Raw genomic sequence first — 26,502 nt, forward strand, 5'->3', positions numbered from 1 at the left:
CATTGGGTAGATTAGGCTTGGAGGGTCTTCTGCTGTTCATGTATCCCAACTACATTCTTTAGTGGATTGTTTACCGCTTGGAGAGCGGCGAAGAGGTTTTATGCCGAGGGCTTCGGTTTCCTCTTTAATAACACATCGAGTGTTGTCCTTGTGTTTGCATCTCTCTTCCCTTAATCTTTTCCATCTAATTTCTGTTGTGGATGTGAATTTATTTGGTTTAGATTGTATATCAATTCTGTATTAAGCTTACGTTCATTTTCCGCACATTAATTGTTTGGTATTAAGCTTGAATTGGTAATTTGTAAATTGGGGGTCTAAACATTCAAGGTGTTTTATACACTTATTGAACTTTCAACTTTGATGAGTTAGCCTTTGGCGTTTTGGGCATCATACAATTTTTTAATTTTTGGTCGCTTTCCCTTTTTCCTAGTCAAATACTAGTATGTGCGACAAGCTTTTACAGCTCAATATCTCTTTTCATTTGGAGATTTACATTTGGTGAGCTCCTTTAGCAAAAATAATAAAATAAAGAGTGGGAAGATATATAGACACAAGTCTATGCATGTCTCAAGATCAACAAAACCATTCACTAATCATTCATGACAAGGTTGAAGATCTATTTACAATAGTCACATAGATTTCAAGATTTCTCCCACAATAATATGAGTGCATAGGGAACAAGCTATGCTCGTAGATGCATAAAACCATTTGCATAAAGGTACAAGGTAAAACATATTATGAGACAAAACTCAACAATGTCGATCAATCTTTTTGGATTTTTTACTTTTTATGTGGTTTTTGGATTTTTGACACATAAGAAGGAAAAGATTGATAAAAAACAATTAAGGAAAGACAAAAAAAGCAGATAAAGCAATAAACAATAAAAGATCATGCTATACAGATAGCCAACAAAGAAGTGTGTGCCTGACAAACAAAATAACTTAATATAAAGAGATGAAGCACACAGCACACAAGAGATTTAAGGAATTGTACCGACACCAATGGTCTTACGGAGGGATTCAAACCGTGGACCATCGAGAGGCTTGGTGAAGATGTTCGCCTTTTGATTGTCTGTGTGTATGAATTCAAGACACACAACCTTTTCTTCCACCAGATCTCGAATGAAATGGTAACATATCTCAATGTGCTTAGACTTTGAATTTTGAACTAGGTTCTTAGAGAGATTAATGGCACTGGTGTTATCACAGAAAACACACATTGTATCTTGAGGAATTCCATAGTCATGAAGTAGTTTCTTCATCCAAAGGAGTTGTGTGCGGCAACTTCCAGTAGCTATGTACTCTGCTTTAGCTGTAGAGAGAGACATGGAATTTTGTTTCTTGCTCATCCAGGAGATAAGATTGTTACCCAGGTAGAAGCATCCTCCTAAAGTACTCTTTCGATCATCAATACTACCAACCCAGTCCGCATCAGAATAACCGGCAAGGCATGCATTTGAGTCCTTTGAATACCACAACCCATAGTTTGGAGTTCCATTAATATATCGTATAATTTGCTTCACCGCAGTCAGGTGTGATTCCTTTAAATCAACTTAATATCTAGCACAAACACCAACACTGAATGCAATATCCGGTCTACTAGCTATAAGATAGAGTAGACTCCCAATGGTACTCCTATACAAGGTTGGACTTACTTCCACTCCGGAAGAATCAACATTTAGTTTTGTGGACGAACTCATAGGAGTGGAGGCATGCTTTTTAGAGTCTAGTCCAAACTTCTTGACAATGTTTCTAGCATACTTTTCTTATGACACAAATATGCCTTCATTATTTTGTTTGACTTGAAGGCCTAAGAAAAATGTAAGTTCCCCCACCATACTCATCTCAAATTCTTTCTTCATTTCCTTAGAGAATTCTATAGCCCGATCATCAATGGTAGCTCCAAATACTATGTCATCTACATATACTTAAGCCACGAGAAGGTAATTTTCAGTATTCTTGACAAACAAAAGTCCGGTCGGCATACCCCCTTTTGAATCCTCTTTCTAGGAGGTAATGAGTAAGCCGATCATACCAAGCTCTAGGAGCTTGTTTTAAGCCATGAAGAGCTTTCTTCAATCTCAACACATGATCAGGGAAGTGAGGATCCTTAAAGCCTTTAGGTTGTTCAACAAACACTTCTTCATTCAGGTATCCATTTAGAAAAGCACATTTGACATCCATTTGGTAGAGTTTGAAGTTTGTACTGCACGCAATGGACATAAGAATTCAAATAGACTCAAGTCTGGCCACAGGAGCGAAGGATTCATCAAAGTCTACTCCTTCTACTTGAGTGTATCCTTGAGCTACTATCCGAGATTTATTCGGGATTATCTCCCCATCTTCATCGGTCTTGTTTTTGAATATCCATTTTGTGCCGATGACATGAACATTTTCAGGCCTTGGAGCAAGTTCCCACACATCATTTCTCACAAATTGATTCAGCTCTTCATGTATTGATTGAACCCAATTTTCATTTTGGAGAGCTTCTTCTACACTCTTTGGTTAAAATTGAGCAAGGTAGCAATGGAATGTTACATGATTGGCTAAAAGTATGTTTCCTTTTCTAAGGCAAAGACCTTCATCTAAAGAGCCTATAATGTTGCTATCCCGATGTTTCTTAATCACTCTTGATGATGGCTTCTTTGATGTAGAGACTTCATCATTCCGACAGATGGAAGGATGAACTTCCGGAGGAGTGAGAGGACTTGATGTTCTAGATATTGATCTTGTTTCCATTCTTGGGTTCATGGGAGTTGATTCTTCTTCCGGTGTAGGTCCTTCAGCTTCTATGTCAAAAGCTTCGACCTCAACAGTGGGTTCTTTGGTGCTTGATCTTTCCCTATCATTAACCATCTCTACCTTTGCTATGTCATCATCAATTTTTACATTGATGGACTCCATTACTGTCTTAGTTCTCTTGTTGAGAACCCTATATGCCTGGCTAGTAGTAGAATACCCAAGAAAAATGCCGTCATCACTTTTTGCATCAAATTTCCCAAGGTTCTTTCGATCATTTAGAATGTAGCACTTGCTTCCAAACACTTAGAAGTACTTTACTCTTGGCTTCTTTCCATTCCAAATCTCATAAGCGGTCTTTTTTGTTCCCACTCGAAAGAATATTCTATTACCAATGTGACATGAGGTGTTCATAGCTTCTCCCCAAAACTTTTGAGGAATTTGCTTGTTTAGTAACATAACTCTTGCCGTCTCTTGAATCACCCGATTCTTCCTCTCTACCACTCCATTTTGCTGAGGAGTTTTGAGGGCTAAAAATTCCCTTTTGATTCCATTCTTTTCACAAAATGACTCAAATCTTGCATTCTCAAATTCCTTGCCATGATCACTTCTTATCTTGACAATAGGAACCCTTTTCTCATTTTGTAGTCTCTTGCAAAGAGTTTCCAATTTCTCACATGCTTCTGATTTTTCTCTAAGAAATTCAACCCAAGCATATCTTGAGAAATCATCAATAATGACCATAATGTATCTCTTTCCTCCTAGACTTTCAGTTCTTGTAGGCCCCATTAGATCAACGTGAAGAAGCTCTAAACATCGTGAAGTAGCAATCACATTCATCTTGTGATGGCTTGTCTTTGTTTGCTTTCCCATTTGGCATGCACAATAAATAGTCTTCTTCACCTTTCCAAACTTTGGAAGTCCCTTAACAGCTTCAAGTTGAGATACTTTAGCTACTTGTTTGAAATTTGCATGCCCAAATTTGTGATGCCAAAGTTCCAACATGTCAACACGAGCACTTCTACACAAAATGGATGCTGTAGAAACTACTCCATAGCAACTATCAATAGTCCTATTTCCCTCCAAGACTTAAATCCCTTTTTCATTAATGATTATGCATCCCTTCTTTGAGAATCAGACAAAGAAATCCTCATCACATATTTGAGTGATGCTTAAGAGATTCGCCTTCAGCCCTTTGATGTATAAGACATCTTTCAATAAAGGTAATCCCCATATCTCAATAGTCCCTTTGCCGAGAACTTGAGCATGACTCCCATCACCAAACGTTACATAGTCACCAACCTTCGCTTTGAGTGTCTTAAACAGTGATTTATCACATGTCATATAATGAGAACAACCACTATCAAGATACCATAAGCATGAATTAAATACCTTCAATGAGGTGTGCACAAATAGACAAGCATGAGACAAACATTCTTGACCTTCAAATAGAAATTTATCTTCAATTTTCATGCTTCTGTTAGACTGAATTTTCTTTTTCAGATTATCAACCTTCTCACACAATATTTTATTTTTTATTTTGTACTTCTTAATCAAAGAGTTAGATTCAGATAGACTATTGTGTAAGATGTGATTCTTATTCTCAAAATATTTCAGCATGTGAACAAACATCCTAGCATGTTTCTTTGTTTTTAATAACTCTAAGAGTTCATTGATAGGACACCCTTCAAACACACTCATAGAGTCATTATCACAAACATTTAAACCACAATTCAGCATGGCCTTTTCCATAGCTGCATCCATAGCAATGGGGTCTAGGATTGCACTTAGGTAATTAAACCCCAGCAAGTGTACCCGCTCTGATACCAATTGAAAGTTCAATTAGTGTATAAAACACTATGAATGTTTAGACCCCCAATTAACAAATTACCAATGCAAGCTTAATATCAAACAATTAATGTGCGAAATATGAACATAAACTTAAAACAGAATTGATAAACAATCTAAACTAAATAAAATCACATCCACAGCAGGAATTAAATGGAAAAGATTAAGGGAAGAGAGATGCAAATACAAGGACAACACTCGATGTGTTATCGAAGAGGAAACCGAAGCCCTCGACGTAAAACCTCTTTGCCGCCCTCCAAGCGGTAAACAATCCACTAAAGAATGTAGTTGGGATATATGAACAGCAGAAGACCCTCCAAGCCTAATCTACCCAATGTACCTAAGCCCTCTAAGCTCCTACTCCAACGAGGTTATGCCGAACCTATTTCTTCTTTAGCTTACTGGATTCTGCTACTTGACCATAGCATCTACCAATATGAAATTAGTCCCTTCTTAACTGCTTCCCAAACACCAAATGGCCTTCTCACAAATATGGGTATAATGAGAAAAGGTTTTGGTAATGTACCTCTTAAGAATTTGACAATGGAGAGGAAGAGAGTAGAGGAATTTGAAGAGTCTTTATGTGAAGATTGTTGATGAATCAATCTTGTTTTTCTTTAGGGTTTCTCTCTTAAAATTCTCTCTAGAAGCTCTTTGAAAATCGTGGGTATAAGGGTCTATATATAGTAGGGTGAGAAGGAATGTGAAAAGTCAGTTTTTCCCAAACAGGGTGGTCTGGTGACTTGACCTCGTGACTGGGTTGAGTCGCAAGTTCAAGCCGCAAGCTAACAGCCTGGCCAGCCTAGGACTTTGTCCTATAGTGCAACAGCTGGCATGACTCTTCAACTCCCCTGTATGCTCCACACATGTGCCAACTTTGGCAGCTTGCTAGTCGTGAGTCACCTGCGAGTCCAGCCGCGAGTCTCTGCATCCTTGCACAATTTTGAGCATTTCTTCACACTCTCTCACTCACTACCCTTACATGATTCCCACCTAAATACACGGTTACTAATTGCTAAAATACAAGCAAATTTGACACGGAATAAAGCCAACAAGATGGTTGATAAAATTCAACCTTACAAATTCGAGATAGTCTCCTAGTATCCCAGGAATGATGTGGCCAATCCAAGCACGGGCAATTTCTTCATTAGTCAGAAGGTCTGCCAACCAGATAGAAAGACAAGGATGGGATGGAATTATTTCAGGAGGGTACATGTGTTGAACCTAAGCCAGTACCCGGTCACCAAGATACCAATACCTCCCATGGCCACATTCAAACAACACTTGACGATCATTCAACTCTTGAGCCCATGCACACTCATCATACTCCTCACATCCAAGCCAAGGATTTAAGGACATTTGACCACCACAAAGAACCCAAAATGAAAAGAAGCCATACCCAAACACACACACAAACACACACATAAAAAAAAAAAAAAAAAAAAAAAAAAAAAAAAAAAAAAACATTTAACTCATTGACATCAATCACCATCTTCCAAGTCTACAAAGAATGCTTGGGAGGCAATGACAGATGATACTTAGGCCTTGTTTGGGAGGAGGGAATGGAATGGAATGGAAATGAATGAAAAGAATAATTTTAGAATATTATTCCCTTCCCTTGTTTGAGAGTTTTAATGGAAGGAATGGAAAGCTCATTCCCTTATTTGAGAGTTTAAGTGGGAGGGAATGGAATGGGTAGGAGGGAACACTCATTCCTCTCTATTCCCTTAAAATCTCAAATTTTCATTCCTTCCGAAATTGGGAGGAATGGGAGGGGATAGAATTAAATTTAATGATTTTTTTACTAAAACTCCCAAAATACCCCTATATATTTAACCTTTTATTTTAAAATAGGGGTTTAATAGTAATATTTTCATAAAATGATTCCATTCCATTCCCTCCATGTTACTCCCAAACAAGATTACTTACATTCCATTCATTTTCATTCCTTTCCATTCCTTCATTTTAAAACATCCAATCAAGGTTACTTAATTCCATTCCATTCCTTTCCCTTACTTAAATACATTCCATTCCTTTCCATTCCCTTATGATCATTCCATTCCATTCCTTTATCAACTCCCAAACAAAGCCTTAGGTAGCTAGTGAAGAAACCTCAGAAACATATCATCAACATCCTCTAAAAGTTGTGTGCCAACACCAAAATATTCATACATCCAGACCTAAAAAAAAGAAGTCAGCACACATCAAAAATAGCATAACAACAAAAATAAACTTTGCAAAATACACCCGACCAAGAATTTGAATTTCACCTGCCAAACAAATGGCGCACCTCCTAAGCTTGAAAGACTACGCCGAGAAAGTTGAGTCATAAAGTGCAAGAGGGTCGCATAAGCCATGCCACCCCAACCATAATTTTTGATCTGATCGATATCCCTCAAACTCCATAAGTAATATAAACTCACAATGATCCCCAAGTCAGGACATAAGAGAGTTCTAATGAAGAGAAGCATAAATATTTGGGTGCCAATTGCTACAGTTTCACACTTGCCAATATTGGTATACAGCTGCATCAAGGGTACATTCTTACTCCTAACTCATGGAGCCATCACACCCAAAAGACCCCTAATTTCCACTGGTGAAATGGAATCATTACCCTCAATTCTCTCACCACCAAATTTTAAGCCAGTAATGGCTGAGTAGTCATAGGGAGTCAACATCACCTCACCAATGCCCGAAAAATGAAAGGTACAAGTGGTATCCCAGAATCGCTCAGAAAATGTGACCAGTAGTTGAAGATCCTTATACTCAGTGGTTTCATGATCTAAGAGAGCTCGGAAAAAGGTTTAGAAGCCGGCTTCATTGATGACACTTTTAATGTCTGGGGATAACACTGTCCACCTATGCTTCAGTAACTGTAGACTACCCCGGCTCTTGAGATTCTGCAATTAACAAGAGTATCCCACGTGAAAAATATAAACAAATAACAATGAAAAAAAAAAAAAACCTTTTCCAATCATCATGATATTCACAAAAATACCTTGTTCCAAAAATAATACCCAAAATCCCAACCGGCAAACAAAGAAGCCCCTCACAAAAATTAGCTGGACCTAAATGCCATTTCACAAATTCAAATTCTATGATATCCTAACAATATCCCAATCAACCCAAAAATCCTTCATCTCCATAAATTCATTCAATAATGACTCAAACATAAGTCCAACCTAAAGAAAAAAATTTCTTTCCATACCCATGAAAATAATACCCACAAAAAATTTCCATACCTATAAAATAAAATAAAAATCAATCAAGTCAAAATTTATCAAACAATGCCCAAAGATACATACAATGCAAAGCTCCAAAAATCATCAACATTGTCCGAATTCACAATACTAAACAACTCAACAATTCAAAAATGCCAAAAAAAAAAAAGTCGACATGATCATATAATGATTTCCACCCAAATCATACAATATCCAAAAAATTCCCACAAAAGCAAAAAACAACAAAATGACAATGCCCCACCATAAAGTTCTCAACAAAGCATGAAATCAACAAATTTGCCCAAAAAAAAAAAAAAAAAAACTCACCTTGAAATCTTTTTTGGATGAGTCTGGAGCATGGTTGCTTGGGTCTTCATCATTCCATTCTATAGATGGATGATACTTTTTCCCATTAAATGTAAGAAAGTAAGGTGGTCTAGGAGGAGATGCCATTGGAGATGCAAAGATGAAGGTTTTAAAATGGATTTCAAAGAAGTGGGTTTTGGAAAGATGCTAAAACACTTAAGGATTTGAAGAAATATTTCATGGGATGGTAGAAATCAAGTTTAGAAGCTTGGAGAGGTGATTTTCTAAGCAAGAAATGGTGAGGGAAAAGAGAAAATGCAAGAAGAATGGAGCTTGGAATAGTGGCTATGGAGGAAGAGGAAGAAGTATAAATGAAGGAGTAAAGAAAAATAAAAGGGGGCCAAAATTTCAGCCCCTCTTGGCCTTGTTTTACCTTGAGTTGCTGAGTCAACTTAGGTTTGACCGATTTGACTCGGTCAAACTTGAGTTAACTAATAAAAAAAAATCAAAACAAAACCAAAAAAAGAAAAAGAAAAAAAGAAAGAGAAAATGAAAAAATGATGATGAATGAAATATAAAATGATGAACGAAAAATTTTTTGAAAAGAATTTTTGAAAAAAAGAAAGAAAAAAATGGTCCTTAAAATTTTTAGAAATGTTTTCAAAATTTGTGGCATCAATTGTGTTGGAAAAAAACAAGAAAAGTGAATGCTCGAAAAAGTGTGAAAGCACAAGAGCTATTTAGACCCCCAAATTAAAGTTATGGCTCGATTGATTTTACTCTAACTTAATATTAAGTGCGGAATAGAGTAAATGTGAGTAAATAAACAAACAAGCTACTCTAACCCATAAACATTATAACACAGTAGTAAAATGAAAGATAAAAGAGTAGGGAAGAAGAATGTTGTAAAGTTGTGATTTACAAATTTGTATTTTGTTGGCTTTTATTCCGTGCCAAATTTGATTGTAATTATATTCAATCTTGTGTACCCTATATTTATTGTGGGATGTGATTGTAAGGGTTGTGTGTTAGAGAGAGAGAGTGTGAAGACTCAAGTAAGTGAAGCTAGAAGACTTCTCGCGGGTGTCTTGCGACTAAGCTTCCCGCGAAGTGAAGCATGTGCCTTGCACATGACTAGAATGCGAAAAGTCAGTACAGATGGAGACAGCTATGTCTTGCGAGTATATCGTGGGTAAGACCTTCCCGCGAGACACCCGCGAGACATTCTATTCTGCTAATCTGTACTGTCTGATACACACTTTCTGTACCCACACTATATATACCCATATTACCCGCAAATGTGAAGGAGAGTTTCTGAGAGAAAACCCTAGCTAAAACACTTGAGAGTTAGAAATTGTTATACCAACAATTCTCTACATGTTTGTTTGTGGAATTTCCTCATCTACTACCTCTCCATTTCCATACCATTGAGAGGTCAATAGTCCAAACACTTACCACACCTTTTGAGAGTGTCTAGTGAGGTTTTAGTGCTGCTGGGAAATATTGGAAGAAGCCAAGGATGGCAGATGCAACATGGAGCTTGTTGTGGGATCCAGAGAGCTAGACAAGACACGGTTCTGAGAAGTCATGTTGGAGTAGGAGTTTGGAGGGCTTAGGTACAACGGGTAGATTAGGCTTGGGGGGTCTCTTGCTTACCCATGTATCCTAATTGATTGTCTAGTGGATCGATTACCGCTTGGAGGGCGGCGGAGAGGTTTTTCGCCGAGTTCTTCGGTTTCCTCTTCAATAACACGTCTCGGTGTTATCTGTGTTTGCATCTCTCTTCCTTACTCTTGTTCATTTCATTTTACTGCTGTGTTGCTTTAAATATGGATTAGAGTAGCTCTCGTGTTTGTATGCTTGTGTTTACACTATTCCGCACTTAATATTAAGTTAGTGTAAAATCAACCAAGTCTTAATTTGAATTAGGGGTCTAAACAAGCTCTTGTATTTTCACACATTTCAAGCTTTCAAATGTAAACACAAAATAACACGCTGATGTGTTATCGAAAAGGAAACCGAAGAACTCGGTGAAAAACCTCTCCGCCGCCCTCTAAGCGGTAATCGATTCACTAGACAATCAGTTGGGATACATAGGTTAGCAAGAGACCCTCTAAGCCTAATCTACCCGATGTACCTAAGCCTTCCAAGCTCCTACTCCAAACAAGGCTTCTCGGAACTGTGTCTTGTCTAGCTTTCCGGATCCAGCAACAAGTTCTATGTTGCATATGCCATCCTTGGCTTCTTCCAATGCTTCCAACCAATACCAAAACCTCACTGAACACTTTGAAAGGGCGTGGTAAGTGTTTGGGCTATCAACCTCTCAATGGTATGGAAATGGAGAGATAGGAGTTGAGGAAAATCCACAAGCAATTGTGTAGAGAAATGTGGGTATAACAATCTCTAACTCTCAAGGTTTGTGGCTAGGGTTTTCTCTCTGAAGCACTCCTCAACTTTTGTGGGTAATGTGGGTATATATAGTGTGGGTACAGAAAGTGTGTATCAGATATCACAGTCTGACAAAACAGAATGTTTCGCGAGTGTCTCATGGGAAGGCCTTACCCGCGAGTTACTCGCAAAACACAGCTGTCTCCATCTATCCTAACTCTTTGCATTCCAATCATGTGCAAGGCATATGCATCATTTCCCGAGATGCTTAGTCATGAGCTACCTGCGAAAACTCTTCTGTCTTCAATTGCTTGAGTCTTCACACTCTCTCTCTCTATCACATAACCTTACAATTAAATCATACAATAAATATAGGTTACAAAAGATTGAATAAAATTACAATCAAATTTGACACGTAATTAAAACCAACAAAACATGTAGTTGTAAATTACAACTTTACAAAAAGAAAAAAGAATTGCACAAGGAATAAAATTGATCAAGTGAAACAAAAAAAATGGAAAATTCCCTAAATGGAGCAGACACAGTCTTAGACGGCATTTGGATAGAAATTATTTTCTTGCATTTGCTTTTTTTTTTTTTTTAATAAATCCAGCACCTCTTGCACTGTTCATGGGACATGAATAGTGCAATGAGGCAAATGCACAGTGATTTCATTAATGAACAGTAATCGGAAAATATTTTTTAATTGTTTTCAATTTTCAGTAAAATAAGCGGTATCCAAATGCACACTTAGTCATCAAAATTCTAATTTGACTTTTCTTTTGCAGATTACTAGATCGAGCTGGATGTAGTTCTCAGTTGCCTCCAAATTTTCAGGTTGAGTTGAATATAGTTCTTAGTTGCCTCCAGATCCTCAAATTGAGCCGGATACAGTTTTCAGTTGCCTCCAGATTTTTAGATTGAGCTAGATATAGTTTTCAGTTGCCTCCAAATTTTTAGACTAAGCCAGATTTAGTTCGCAGTCGCCTCCAGATCTTTAGATTGAGCCAGATATAGTTTTCAGTTGCCTCCAAATTTATAGATTGAGTCTGATATAGTTCTCAGTTGGCTTCTAGATGGAGCAAATACAATTCTCGATTACCTCATCAGTATTCAAGATTTTATCCAGGCTCATCAATTATCAAGTAGTTTAGGGGTCCATAGTTTTCATTTTTTTTAAAAACAATAAAACACTAGTTCTACACCTAAAGGTTCTAGGTTCTAGGGCTAGGAAATCTTTGAAATGTCAACCTCGATTAAATCATGGTTGCTAAAATTAGTGTCTTTGTTTTACATTAACATTCTCTTTTCAAGCTTTGTTAATGAGGGGCATTTTGTAGGCACTAGATTTTGCGCTAACAATTTAGTTTTGGAAGATGACTAAAATGATCATTTCAAATACCCAAAAATGATAACTGCATTTCATGCATTAAATTGATCATTACATATCATAAAAATGATCTTGAGATTGTAACGGTCACGACGGTGTACTCGATTCCCAAATGGGACCGTTGGATTGAAAGATATCACAAGATCAAATGTTCACGGTCTGCATGCATTGTATAAGGGTGAAGCCGATCATGTGTAATTAATTGAAATTAATTCTGATTGGTTAAACAATTAAAATTAATTGAATAATTATGTGATTGGTTATTGGTTTTTATCAGAAATAAGCTTGATTGCATAGGAATATAATGGATAATCAAATAACAAGGGAATTGTTGATAATTAAGTCTTTTTAGAATATTTATCTATTAGATAATTATTGTTTAAAGGACCTGATTATCAAAATAAAAGGGATTGATTCTAGAATACAATTTAAAAATATGTCCAAGTGCAATTCCTGACTTAGAAAATCCCTAAAAAAGATTCCAGATCGAACCAAAGTTGGGAATTGGGCTCGGCACTTCCCAGGACCAATCGGCACTCTTCGAGGGCCGATCGACACTTCCCAAGTGCCGATTGGCATAGCTTCGAGGCTCGGCCTAGAAATGTTCTGATCATGATAAAACGAATCCATTTCGAATTTTTAGGGATAAGAATGCAACCTAATTCGTATTTGATCCAATCCAACTTATTTTTTAAGAATTAAACCTCTACAAATAGGGAGCTAAAATAAGAAATTAGGACCCTTTTTCGGACTTCTCTCTCCCCTTATGTTAAAGAAGTTCTGGAAGCTTTGCTTTAATAATTTCTTTTTTGTAAAGAGGCTTCACTAAAATCCTTAGAAACTCACTATTTGGTCTCTAGGATAGTTTTTTTCGCTAGTAGATTACGTTCATGCAGGTATGATTCTAACCTTACTTCCATAACATGATTTATTTTAATTCCAAGAGCATGCTTTCATCTTTGCTTTATTTTCCATGAATGTAATGTTGTTGTTTTTATTTATTTTATTTATTTATTTTTAGATTTTAGATTTTGCAAATTTTCTCTAGGGTTTTCATAAATAAAATTAGATCTGCAATTTTTCTCATGTTTTTTATTTTTAAAACTAAAATCAAATCTACAATTTTTCTCCATCTTTTTCAAAGCAAAAGTCAGATTTGCATTCTTCTTTTTTATTCTTTTTCAAACCAAAACCAGATCTATATTTTATTTATAAAATCTGATCTGTATTTTATTTATAAAAATTAGATTTGTATTTTTTTTATTATATAAATCTGATATGTATTTTCTTTATAAAAAACTGGTCTGTTTTTAATAAAAAAAACCAATATGTATTTTTCCAAATAAAAATCTGACTATTTTTTAAGTAAAAAACCAGATCTGCATTTCTCATAAAAAATTATTGTTTTCAAAACAAAAATCTGTTTTTCTCTCACATTTAAAGAATTCAATTCTGATTTGAATATTTATTAAAAATTCATTCTTTTTTTTTTTTCTTTCTCAAAAAACTCAAATCTAAATTTTTCACCAAGCACTCTCATCAAATCATTTTTACATAAAACAAAATTGTGGATCTAAGGTTCTTAAATAGAAGTTTAACCCTAGATCTAGGATTTAACATGGCATTTGTTGCATATCATTTCATACTTTGAATATGGGTATTTAATGCTCATTTAAAGTCTAGAAGACTAAACTCTGTCTGGGGGGGCTGAGTGCTTAACACCATCCCATCCTGTAACCTAGCCCCTGAACCTTATAATTTTGGGTTGGTAGGATTAGTGCTTTATTTTGTTTTGGTAGATTGTATCTAGGACCAAAGCTTTGTAGATTTTTTACGTAGATTGTATTTAGGACCAAAGCCTTGTAAAGATATTTTACCAAATTGTATTTGTATAATAAATTAATGAAATTTAAGGTATCTTGGACATGTGAATTTGTATTATATTTTTTCTTATTTTTTTTATAAAAACAAAATAATAAGTGGCGACTCCACATATAATCCTAAAAAGGGAAGGTGCCGATGCCTAAACCCTTTTTTGATAGCACCAAATTTTCTGGCCTTTCATAGATATGAACATGCTTGATTGAATGATATGTTTTAATGTTGAGATGCCTATCATGTGCTTGTTTGATTCTACCATGCCTATGTTTATGCCATATAACTTGCTGCCATATTTCTGCCATTGTGATATCTTGTTTGTTTGTTGTTTTGGATAAGAAAATATGATATGCATGACAAATGTATGCTAGGCTTGATGTGAGTTGCCATGATAGATGTATGTTAGGGATTTTAGGATGATTGATGCCATATTGATTGCTAGATGAATGTTAGTGTGTGTGTGAGTTTAAGATTCAATATTGAAAATGACTTTAATGAGATTAAGATGTAAGACATAATGAGTGGAAGCCAATTCATGGGTTGAGTGGGGTTGGGTGCCTAACACCTTCCCATCCCCATACCTATACTCCGAACCCATACTCTGGTAGTAAGATCAATCCTTCCACGTAAAGGCGCTATATATATGGTTCCTAGACCTAAACTATGCGGTGACTCCATTTCTTATCTCTACCCTGGTCCACTTAGCCGAGGCATACTCCTCCACACATTGCACCAACAATGGCAACTTCGCTGGGTATAGAGAGTTTAATTCCAATGTGTCTTATTTCTTAATCTTAATAAAGGTTAGTTCAATACTTGTTTGCGCATACTTTACTTGGTTTTCTTGTCCCTTTTACCCCGGTTTGTAATGAGTGGAAAGATAAGTATGCTCCATTTAGGCCAAAGTATTTTGAAGTTCATCCCACCAACTCACAATTTGTGCCATTGCCTATGATGAGCTTTGAGTACATTAACGGTATGTCACCAATCCACAAAGGTCCACTAAGGCCCTCGGTTGGAATCATAGCCCACCTAGTTGTGAGTGACCTATTGATCTATCCTTTTAGCTCTAGAAAGCCTACCCACACTTAGAGAGATCCTAGATCCTATCCATGAAAGGGTACCCTTTTATATCTCTTGTATTTTCAACCATATATCTTGTGTTCACTTAATTCTAAGGACAAATAAAAGATGTAAAAACTTGAGGATGACCCAAAAAGTTATGGCATACCCTAAGATATTGGAATAAAAGAAAAGAAGCTATCATATATAAAAGGCTTATCCCAAAGATCCAAAGGTATATCTTAATTTGAAAGGTTCATAAGACCATAGCCTAGTTGTTATCACAAGCCCAAAATCAAAAGGCCTCTTGAAAAAGAAACTTGGGCCTAGGGTAACATATATGCTATAAACTTAGCATCCAACATCCTACAAAGCCAATATGAAATTCCCTAATCTCAGGCCTCATTGTTGCATGCTTAGGCCCAAAATGATGAGAAATTCATGACCTTTGAAAGGAAGGCTACAATATATCCTAGCTAGAGGGCTACTTCAAAAAAATAATGATAATGAATGGAAAGAGGAAGAGCCCAAAGGTGATGGATACATTGTAAACCCATATTTGAGACAAATGGTTGAAAACCTCTAAGCACATTCTAATGAAAGCCCAAGAGAGTAAAATGAGAGCTTTATTGTAAATGAACTAAAACCCAATGAAACAAAGACAAGGTTTATGAGAGGAAAGGGAGTGATGTTGTAATTAGGTCTTCATTAAAATGGACTTAAGGATTTTCTAAGAATGTCTAAGTTAATACAATGGGGCTTCTTTTCAAGCACCATTGCGCCACCAAGATCAAGAAAGCACCTCCCCACTCCAATTTGGGTTTGAGAAAAAGACAGAAGGCATTTGATCAAAATTGAGGAAACATATCAAGAAGAGGTATTTCAAGAAGAGACATTACAAGGGGAAACATCTCAAGAAGTAATGGCTGCTCTAATTGATGATGCAACTGCACAAAAGATATTCAAGGCAATAGAAGAACAAAGCGAAGTTCTTAAGAAAATAGGGGGTCATTTCACCAAGCTAGAGGAGAGAAAGCTTAAGGAGTCCATACATGTGGAAATACATGATGAAGATGAAGATTGGGATGAAAGGGATAAGGTTGAATATGAAAGAAACAAGCAATTTAAGAAGCTCACCGTGGATACTGTGGCCATGAAAGAAAAGATGGACAAGATGCAACTAGTCTTTCGTAAGACTCGAGGAATGGATGATTGTCTCTACAATATGGGTGGCATAAGTTCCAAGACTCCCAATGCATTGCCTCCAAAGTTCAAGATTTCTAATGCGAAAAAGTTTGACAGGACTGGAGACCTAAAGAAACATGTTAGGAGGTATCTAAGCATACTAAAATGAAAGGATTGGATGAGAAGCAAACTTTGCATGCTGCTTTCCCTCTCTCGTTTACGGGAGGTGCATCGAGGTGGTACTATAGCTTGGACCCAACTAAGACCAAGGTGTGCAATGAACTAGTAGAGTTGTTCAATACTATGATTGATTTGGGGACTACCAAGCAAGGAGTAGGGGAGACATTTTCCGAATACATGAAAAAGTGGAAAGAGAAGGCATCTAGGATGGTTAATAGGCCAAATGAGAAAATCCAAAATTTTACATGATTATCAAGAATTTGCTTCCAGCATATAATAGTAGGCTCCTATCATCGCCTATTAGTTCTTTTGGAGAGCTGCATGATTGTGGAACTAGAATCAAGGATGCCATCAATAATGGGCAATTAGAGAAAGGTGAGAGCAAACCCCCAATCAAGAAGACATATGGGGGAGGAGTTGCCACTAAAGCACCTAATCCTGTAAACGTAAGTGCAATCATACCTCAACAAACCTTAGCCTACCAAAGCTTCACAAAGAAATTCCGTTGAGAATTTTCTAACCTAGGAATGACCCTCGCCTAAGCATATGAGAATTTAACTTCCAAATGATTCATTAAACCCTTATACCTCACACCTATGCCTAATCCTGTGCCTCCTACTTGAAACCTCAATGAATATTTCCATTTCCATCAGAAACCTGGCTATAAAACCAACAATTGCTTCCGCCTTAAGCATGAATACAAGACCTCATAGACAATTGAACCCTCTCAAATCCACACATCATCACCAGGCCAAACATTAGGAAGAACCATTTGTCTAATTATCATCAAGCTCCTCATCTACATCAAAATTAAGAGTAAATAGAAGAAGTCGATTAGGATTGTTCAAAGTTGATACAAACCATAGAAGTTAACGCAGTAGAAGTATAAGGAATATGGGATGAAGAAGATGAGATTTTGAAGAATGAGATGGCTGTATGGGGGATACTCCCCAAAGGAATGACTGAGTTGAAGAAAAGAGTCCCCGAGGACAATATAGCAAACATTACTAGGAGTAGGAAACACTACAAGCCATCCTTTTTAGAGAAGGATTACCCTGGTAGGAACATAGGAGAAGGGTCCAAGCCCACGAAACTCAAAGGTAAAGAAGAGAAAGAGGAAGAGGATAGGGTCTTAATCCAATTGAAGAAGACTTAAGCTCGTGTGTCCATGTGGGGCTTGCTAATGGCTTCTTACAAGCATTGTAGTGATCTCTTGGATGCTTTGAATGGAAATGAGGTGCCCATAGAAACTACTCCACAAGAAGTGCTATCTCTCATGGGGGTTGAGGCTCCTTCTCATCCTTCCCTCACCTTAACCGATGAAGAACTCCCTCTTGAAGGGGCCACTCACACTAGACCTTTGTAAATCACCATCGAGTGCATGGGTGCCAAGGTGCCAATGGTGCTTATTGATAATGGATCCACATTAAATGTGTGCCTTTTTAGGCTGCTCTCCCCATTAGGCTAGATGTGGAGACAATCATCCCCTCTCCTTTGACTGTTAGGGCATATGAAAATACTTCGAGGAAGGCTATGGGAACTTTCAAAACTCCTTGCAAGATTGGTATGTTGGAAACAATTATGGAATTTCATGTAATGGACATCACTTCTAACTACAACCTTCTCTTAGGAAAGGCATGGCTTCATCCTATTGGAGCTATCCCATCAACTCTACACCAAAAGATGAAGATCCCATGGAAAGGGGAAATTACTGTAGTGATTAGTGATGGTGAGATCCTAGCTCTTTTCTATGGACTTGAGGAGGGAGGAAGTGAGCTTCAAATGAGTGGCTTTGAGTTTATGAACATGGCTGACTGTGGATTAAAGGATGAAAGGTTTACTACGGATTTGCTCCCACATTGTAGCCATGAGGTGATTACGATGATGAGAAAACATAGGGTACATGCTTGGTATGGGTCTTGGAAAGGAAGGAAGAAGAGTGGCTGAATTCCCTAACTTCAAGACTCAACTGACCAAGGAACGTTAGGGATTCTTTGAAGGCTATGATGGAATCAAAAAGAACCTCAGTACTCTAAATGGGAACTTTGTGAAGGAAGGAGGGGACTTCCCTTTTTGTGGCTTTCCCGAGCTTTGGGTGGACAAGAACGGAAAAGTGAATCCCGATTGGGAGATATTCTTCAATGAGAAGCTTACTTTCAAGGAGAAACCTACTATGGTGGTCAAGGAAGTTCAAGAAGAGGTCGACTAGGTGGACTACGTGGATGCTGAATCAATGGGAGCTATGTTGAAAGAGGAGGGGGATGTGCTCGCCATCACCATCGAGGAGCCAAGTGATCCTTCTACCTTTATCATGTTTGCTGTTGGGCAACTTAATAATTGGGCTTAGGTTGGGTTCTCTAAGAATGCAGGAAATGAATTTTACGAGTTCAGATGTACTTTTCAACATTTTCAATAAGATGAATTCTGATTTGGCTTATTTTGATGTGTCCCATAATATTGAAATTCTACACTTAAATGATTCTAATAAATTGGAAAATGAAATTAATAAGCAATTGGAAAAGAAATTTGAACCTATGGAACCAACTTTTGAAACTCTTAATTTGGGCAATGATGAAAAACCACACTTAATTAAAATTGGCTCAACCTTAAATGAAAAAGAAAGAAAAGATCTTAAAGAGCTTCTCACAGGATTCCAAGAAGTATTCACATGGTGTTATGAAGATATGTTTTGGCATTGATCTCGAGATAGCCTAACACCACATTGATACTCACGCTCACATGGTACTCGCTAAGCAAAATTTGAGACGTATGAGAACCGAATGGCTCCTTAAGATCAAGGAGGGAGTCACAAATTGGTTGAAGGTAGGATTTATCAGAAACTATGAAAGGCAAGTTTTTCTACATTAAAGCTAAGGTTTGGAACCAATCCCACAACATTGGGAGCTGTTCCAAACCCGCATTTTCTCAATATAAAAAGCCATACATGGTACCTTTTCAAAACACACAGAAAATCTTAAGGGAAAACCCAAAATTCACTAGAAATAGTGAATCAAAGAGGGAGTTTTTCACAAAACATCCTTAAGTCCATTTTCTTATGACTGAGACCTTTTCTGGTCTCAATCTTTGAGTTTTCAAGTTTACTAATTAATTTTGTTGATTGTAAATAGATTTGACTGAGGGGAACGGTAAAAATCAAGCCAAAAAGCTCTAGTTTTTTAGGTATAAGTTCTATATTTCCTTTTTTCATTTCTTAGATTTTTCTTTTTTTATTCTTTTTGTTTTCCTTGTTTTTCTTGTTTATTTTTTATATAACATGTTTGTTTAAGCTTAGATTTCTTTGTTTTATGTTTTAAAGTATGTTAGGTTGTTAGATTTAATAGTTTTTGTTTCTGTTCTGTTTTTGTTCTTGCTGTTTCTGGGTTAGGGTTTGGGCATGTTTGCGTACACATGCATTCTGCATGCATACGCATACTCAAAGTATGCATACGCGTATGCAGGGCCTATGTATGCGTACGCATACTCAAGCCCAGAAACCCTAATTTGACCTTTTTTGCTTCTGTTTCTTTATTTCTTTTGACTAATATGTCTCTATTCTAGCTTATTTTCACATGTATATTTCTTTGCTTCTCTGTTTACTCTTTGATTGTCCTTCACATGTTAGATTAGGGTTTCCTTTCAATTAAATCTTTAATGTGCCATTAATATATCTGTGAATCCTGTGATGCAGTAAGGTAAGTGAGGTAAGACATACATTCATATGAGCATGCATTTATCTTGTGCTTTGATGATGGATATGAACATGCTTGGTTGAAAGATATCTTTTAATGTTGAGATGCCTATCACATGCTTGTCTGATTCTACCATCCCCATTCCTAAACTTCGAACCCATACTTTGATAGTTAAATTAGTCCTTCAACATAAGAGTACTATATATATGGTTCCTAGACCTAAACTAGGTGGCGAATTTCTTTTCTTCGTCTCGGTCCACTCGACTAAGGTGTGCTCCCATCGTTATGCCCACAATTCCCTTGTAGCTTTACTTTTCACTACCATATCCTCTATGTAGGCTTCCATATTCCTCCCTAGTTGTACCTTGCACATTTTAGTGACCATCCTTTGATATGTTGACCCCGCATTCTTCAACCCGAACGGCATGACTTTATAATGATAATTACCCGTGAAGGCGATAAAAGATGTTTTCTTCTTGGTCTTCGGGAGCTGAAGCGAACTAATGGTAACCCTGGAAGGCATCAAGGATACTCATTCTCGGATATTCGAAGGTAGCATCGACAAGTTGATCAATTTTGGGAACTAAGAAGGGATCTTTGGGATAGGCTTTGAACAAATCCATTAAGTCCATACCCTTCACTTCTTGCCACTTCCCATTTTTCTTTTTTACCACCATTGTGTTAGCTAACCACTCAGGATAAAACACCTCCTTAGTAGCCCCAACCTTCTTTAGCTTATCTACCTCTTCCTTCACTGCATTAGTATGGATATCCGAGGATCTATGTAATTTTGGTTCTTCGGTGTGCAGTTGGGATCCATGTTAAGCTGATGGCATATAAACTTGGGATCCACCCCAAGAGCTTCATATGGGTCCTAGGCAAAGACATCTACATTACCCACTAGGAACAGTAAAATTTTTACTTTCTCCATGATTGGTAGACTCTTCCCCACTTGAAAATACCTGTTTGCAAGGTCTATATACATATTCTCCAACTATTTGCATGGATTCTCTAGGGGAACTATAGCTGCTATGACGGCTTGGAAAGCTCAGTTTCCGTTGTCTATTTGCGACCGATAGCAGCTATTTGGCATTATCGGGCTAAACTCTAATCTCTCCAAAGCTCGTAATTACCCAGATTAGTCGGGAATTTCACATTCTAGAGTAAAGAAGAGGGCATATTCCCCATGGAATGGATCCACGAACGACTGAGAACGACCGTGTAAGGAGAGTAGAAGTTGACCACTATGGAATCTACCAATTATTTTCTTCCACCTACTTCCATGGCTAATCGTATTTGGCCAGTTGGTGTCACCATGGTGCCATTAAAGGCCACTAGGGGGTGACATACTAGGTTAAGTCCTTGGGGGTCAGGCCTAAACCCTCGTATAGATCGGGATACATAATTTCAACCCTGCTCCATTGGTCTATCATTACTCTCTCCACATCAAATCCTGTAATCTGCAAAGTAACCACCAATGCATCATCATGGGGTTGAATAATACCCTTTTTATCCATTCTTGAAAAACCTAAACATTCTTTTTCCCACTGTGCCCTTTTAGAAGGGAAGGGACTCATCTCTGAGTACGAAACTAGGGCCACAATCAAAACTCGGGAAGCTACATGCCCTGGTTGGCTCGTGGCTTTAGCGGCATAGATGACCCCATGTGTCCCAGAGAGGGAGCTAAGGCTCGTGACAAACTCGCCCCTTTCCCATCTTAGGGTTGGGGCAATCCCGTGCTATGAATTCCTTTAGATGTCTCGGTTTTTTGAGCTGACGTAAATGATCCTTCAAGATTCGGCAGTCCTCTGTCGTGTGACCCCCGTCCTGATGTTAAGAGCAAAACTGGCTTTAGTTTCTTCACAATACGTCACCGCTCATCTTGTTCGGCCATCAAAAGTAGGGCCTATTTTTTATCTTTTCTACAATCTGATACACCAGTTCTTTATACAGTGAACCTAACATCTTAAACCTTAACTTTTGCACTTGGGGGAAGAAATCTCTTCTCGGATAAGAAGAGTGGTCTATTCTAATCTCTTTCTTCTCAACCATAGGTGCCTTAGCCTTAGCCTTATCTTGCAATTGATCATCTTTAATCCTTTTATATTCTTCTACCCATTCCATCAACTTGTGCAAATCCATGACTAGTTTTAAAGCAAGCAAAGTCCTTAACTTGGAGTTGATGGGGAGCCCCACTTTGAAGGTACTAGCCATAATTCCTCTGTTATCTCTGCCAATCTTATTGTACAACTACCAATAACGATTTGAGTAAACCTTTAGGGTTTCACCTTTCTTCATGGACAAGGTGAGGAGATAGATAAATGGCTTCAGAATTCTACTACATATTACAAAAACCGCTCTAAATGCTCTTATCAACTCATCATAACCATGAATGGAATCCTTCTCTAGCCCATCAAACCATCTCATCGCGGTAGGCCCCAAGCTAGAGGGGAAAATCTTGCACATCAAGGCCTCATTCTTAGAGTAGATTTTCATACTTTGGTTGTAATGGCTAACATGCTCCATGGTGTTAGGGTCATATCTTATTGTAATTGGCTAATCTTCTGACAAAATACACTTTACTTGTAATTAAATGGATCTAAGATGGGTTTAGTACTTCAAGAAACATGTTGTTCAAGTCAAATATTAAAGACATGAAGATTGGTCCAAGAAACAGGTGAAGAAAAGTTGTTCATTAAGTCTTGACAGATAGCTCGACAGATGCCTACTATCAAGACTTAATGTGAAACTCGATAGATAGCTCGACAGCAGCTCGATCTTTTAAGAATTACGATTTCAAAATTTCTAGATCTGAAATCTTGCCTAGGCTTTTGTATTTGTTTAGGGTTTCTTTTCTCATAACCTTAGACATATATAAGGCTTATTTTCAGAGCCGTCACACACAGATACAGAGATCAAGAGACTTATTTTTTCTGTAAGAAGCTACTGCGTTTGTACATGAAATCTCAAAATTGTGTGAAAACACAAGAGCTTGTTTAGACCCCCAAATAAAAGTTACGGCTCGGTTGCTTTTACTTTAACTTAAACTAAGCGCGGAATAGAGTAAATGCGAGTGAACAAACAATAAAACCACTCTAAGACATATTCATCAAATATCAACAATAAAATGAAAGCTAAAAAAGTAGGGAAGAAGGATGCAAACACAGATAACACCAAGACGTGTTATCGAAGAGGAAACAAAAGAACTCGGCAAAAAACCTATCCGCCGCCCTCCAAGTGGAAAATCGATCCACTAGAGAATAAGTTGGAGTAAACGAATAACAAAAGACCCTCCAAGCCTAGTCTACCCCATGTACTCTAGCCCTCCAAGCTCCTGCTATCAATCGACTTAACGAATCCTTGTCTTCTCTAGATTTCTCGGATCACGCAATTTAGCCCAATTGCATCTGCCAACAATTGGCTTCTTCCAATGCTTCCTAGCAGCACCAAAACCTCACTTTACACTCAGATTGGGTGTGGTAAGTATTTGGGCTATCAACTTCTCAAGGATATGGATACGGATATGGAGAGGTAGGAATAGAGGAAAACCACAAAGGATTGTGTAAATGATTGTGGATATGACACTCTCTAACTCTCAAGTGTGTATGCTAGGGTTTTCTCTCTAAAAAGCACTCCTTACAATATGTGGGTAATGAAGGTATATATAGTGTGGATGAAAACATGGTGGAGCAAATATGCCAAAATAGCAAAACATAATGTTTCACGAGTATTTTGCGGGAAGGCCTTACCCGCAAATAACTCGTGAAAACCAGCAGTCATGACTTTTCGCATTCTAGTCATGTGCTCTGCATGTGGCTTACTTCACGGGATATCATCTTACAAAATCCACTTGGTCTACAACAATAGCTTGAGTCTTCACACTCTCTCTCATACACAACCCTTACAATAAAATCCCACATACAATACAAGGTAAACATGATTGAACATAATTACAATCAAATTTGGCACAAAATTAAAGCTGAATATTCAAAAAGTGTGTAAAACACCTATTAACGTTTAGACCCCCAGTTTACAAATTATCAACACAAGCTTTTATAACCAAAAAATATATGTGCAAAATATGAAAATAAGCTAAAACAAAATTCATAAAACAATCTAAACTGAAATTTATCACAACCATAACAGTAATTAAAAGGCAAAGATTAAGGGAAGAGAGATGTAAACACAAAGACAATACAACGATGTGTTATCGAAGAGAAAATCGAAGTCATCGGCGAAAAACCTCTTTGCCGCCCTCCAAACGGTCAATAATCCACTAGAGATTGTAGTTAGGATACATGAATAGCAGAAGACCCTCCAAGCCTAATCTACCCAGTGCACCTAAGCCCTCCAAGCTTCTTCCTCCAATAGGGTTATGCCAAACCTTGTCTTCTTTAGCTTACTGGATCCCGCAATAGCCCATTGCATCAACCAAAATGAATTAGTCCCTTTTGAACTGCTTCCTAAGCACCAAATAACCTCCTCATAGATATGGGTATGGTGAGATAAGGATTTGACTAATGTATCAATGGAGAGGATAAGAGTAGAGGAATTTTGAAGAATCAAAGGATGAAGATTGTGGATGAGTCAATCTTGTTTTTCTCTAGGGTTTCTCTCTCAAAATTCTCTCTGGAAGCACTCTACATTGTGTGGGTGTAAGGGTATTTATAGTAGGGTGTGTATGGAATGTAAAGAGTCTGTTACAACCAAATAGGGTGTTATGGCGACTTGAGCTCGTGACTCATTCCAGTTGCGAGCTAACTGCCTTGCCAAACTGGAGGTTATGTCCTGTAGTGCAACAGCTGGCGTGACCCTTCAGCTCCCCCTGCATGTTTCACACGTGTGCCATTCTGGCGACTTGCTAGTCGCGAGGCTCTTCTTGATTGCACACTATTGAGCTTTTCTTCATACTCTCTCACACACTACCATTACATGATTCCCACTTAAATACAGGGCTTTTAAATGTTGAATTACAAGCAAATTTGGCACGGAATAAAGCTAACAAAATGATTGAATAAATTTAACCTTACAATCTCCCCCTTTGGCTATTCCGTGACAAAACCTTAAAATAAACTCTAGACTTAACATGTGAGTTGGGAACAATTGAACAAAACTCACTCACGTCTAACTCTAGAATCTGTGAAGCTCTTGAACCATACGAACATGTATTCTTTGAAAACAACAACACAATATGGTCATTGTAAGCAGAAAACTTGAAATGCATATGGAGCAAGCACAATGCAATCAAGTAATATAGATTAAAGCAATAAAGCATGGCTTGACCAAAAACGAACAATCACTATAAATAGTGACCATAATGATCATTCACACAAGAAATGAACATCCGAATATGCAAGCTAATAAGCTCAATGCAAAGTATCATTTGCATGTCCAACACTCAACTGATACAACAACACAAGGTAATTGCACCAAAGATATAAAATCCAACAAAGGGCACAAGAGTGATGTACTAAAAGAAATGCATAACTGTAAGGTTGAAATTTTATCAACCATCTTGTTGGCTTTATTCCGTACCAAATTTGCTTGTATTTTAGCAATTAGTAACCCTGTATTTATGTGGGACTCATGTAAGGATAGTGTGTGAGAGAGTGTGAAGAAATGCTTAAGATTGTGGAAAGAAGTAGGGACTCGTGACCGGATCTCACGAGTGGCTCGCGGCTTGCAAGCCGCCAGAAGTTGCACACGTGCCAAGCATGCCAGAAGTTGAAGTGTCATGCTAACTGTTGCATTACAGGACAAAAGTCCCAGGATGGCCAGGCCGTTAGCTTGCGACTTGAACTCGCGACTCAGTCCAGTCGTGAGGCCAAGTTGCCAGACCACCCTATTTGGGAAAAACTGACTCTTCGCATTCCTTTCTCACCCCACTATATATAGACCCTTATACCCACGAAATGTAGAGAGCTTCCAGAGAGAATTTTGAGAGAGAAACCTTAGAGAAAAAAAAAGATTGACTCATCCCCAATCTTCACATAGAGACTCTTCAAATTCCTCTACTCTCTTCCTCTCCATTGTTACATCCTTGAGAGGTATATTATCAAAATCTTTTTCTCACCATACTCATATCTGTGAGAAGGCTATTTGGTGCTTTGGGAAGTAGTTAAGAAGGGACCAATTTTATATTGGTTGATGCTATTGTCAAGTAGTGGAATCTGGTAAGCTAAAGAAGAAATAGGTTCGGCCTAACCTCATTGGAGTAGGAGCTTAGAGAGCTTAGGTACACTGGGTAGATTAGGCTTGGAGGGTCTTCTACTGTTCATGTATCCCAACTATATTCTTTAGTAGATTATTTATCGCTTGGAGGGCAGTGGAAAGGTTTTACGCCGAGGGCTTTGGTTTCCTCTTCGATAACACATCGTGTGTTGTCCTTGTGTTTGCATCTTTCTTCCCTTAATCTTTGCCATTTAATTTCTACTGTGGATGTGATTTTATTTGGTTTAGATTGTTTATCAATTCTGTATTAAGCTTATGTTCATATTCCGCACATTAATTGTTTGATAATAAGCTTGAATAGGTAATTTGTAAATTGGGACCTAAACGTTCATAGTGTTTTTATACACTAATTGAACTTTCATTTGGTATCAGACCGTGTTCACTTA

Source organism: Quercus robur, chromosome 10 (genome assembly GCF_932294415.1).
Source record: "Quercus robur chromosome 10, dhQueRobu3.1, whole genome shotgun sequence".
NCBI classification, from domain to species: Eukaryota; Viridiplantae; Streptophyta; class Magnoliopsida; order Fagales; family Fagaceae; genus Quercus; species Quercus robur.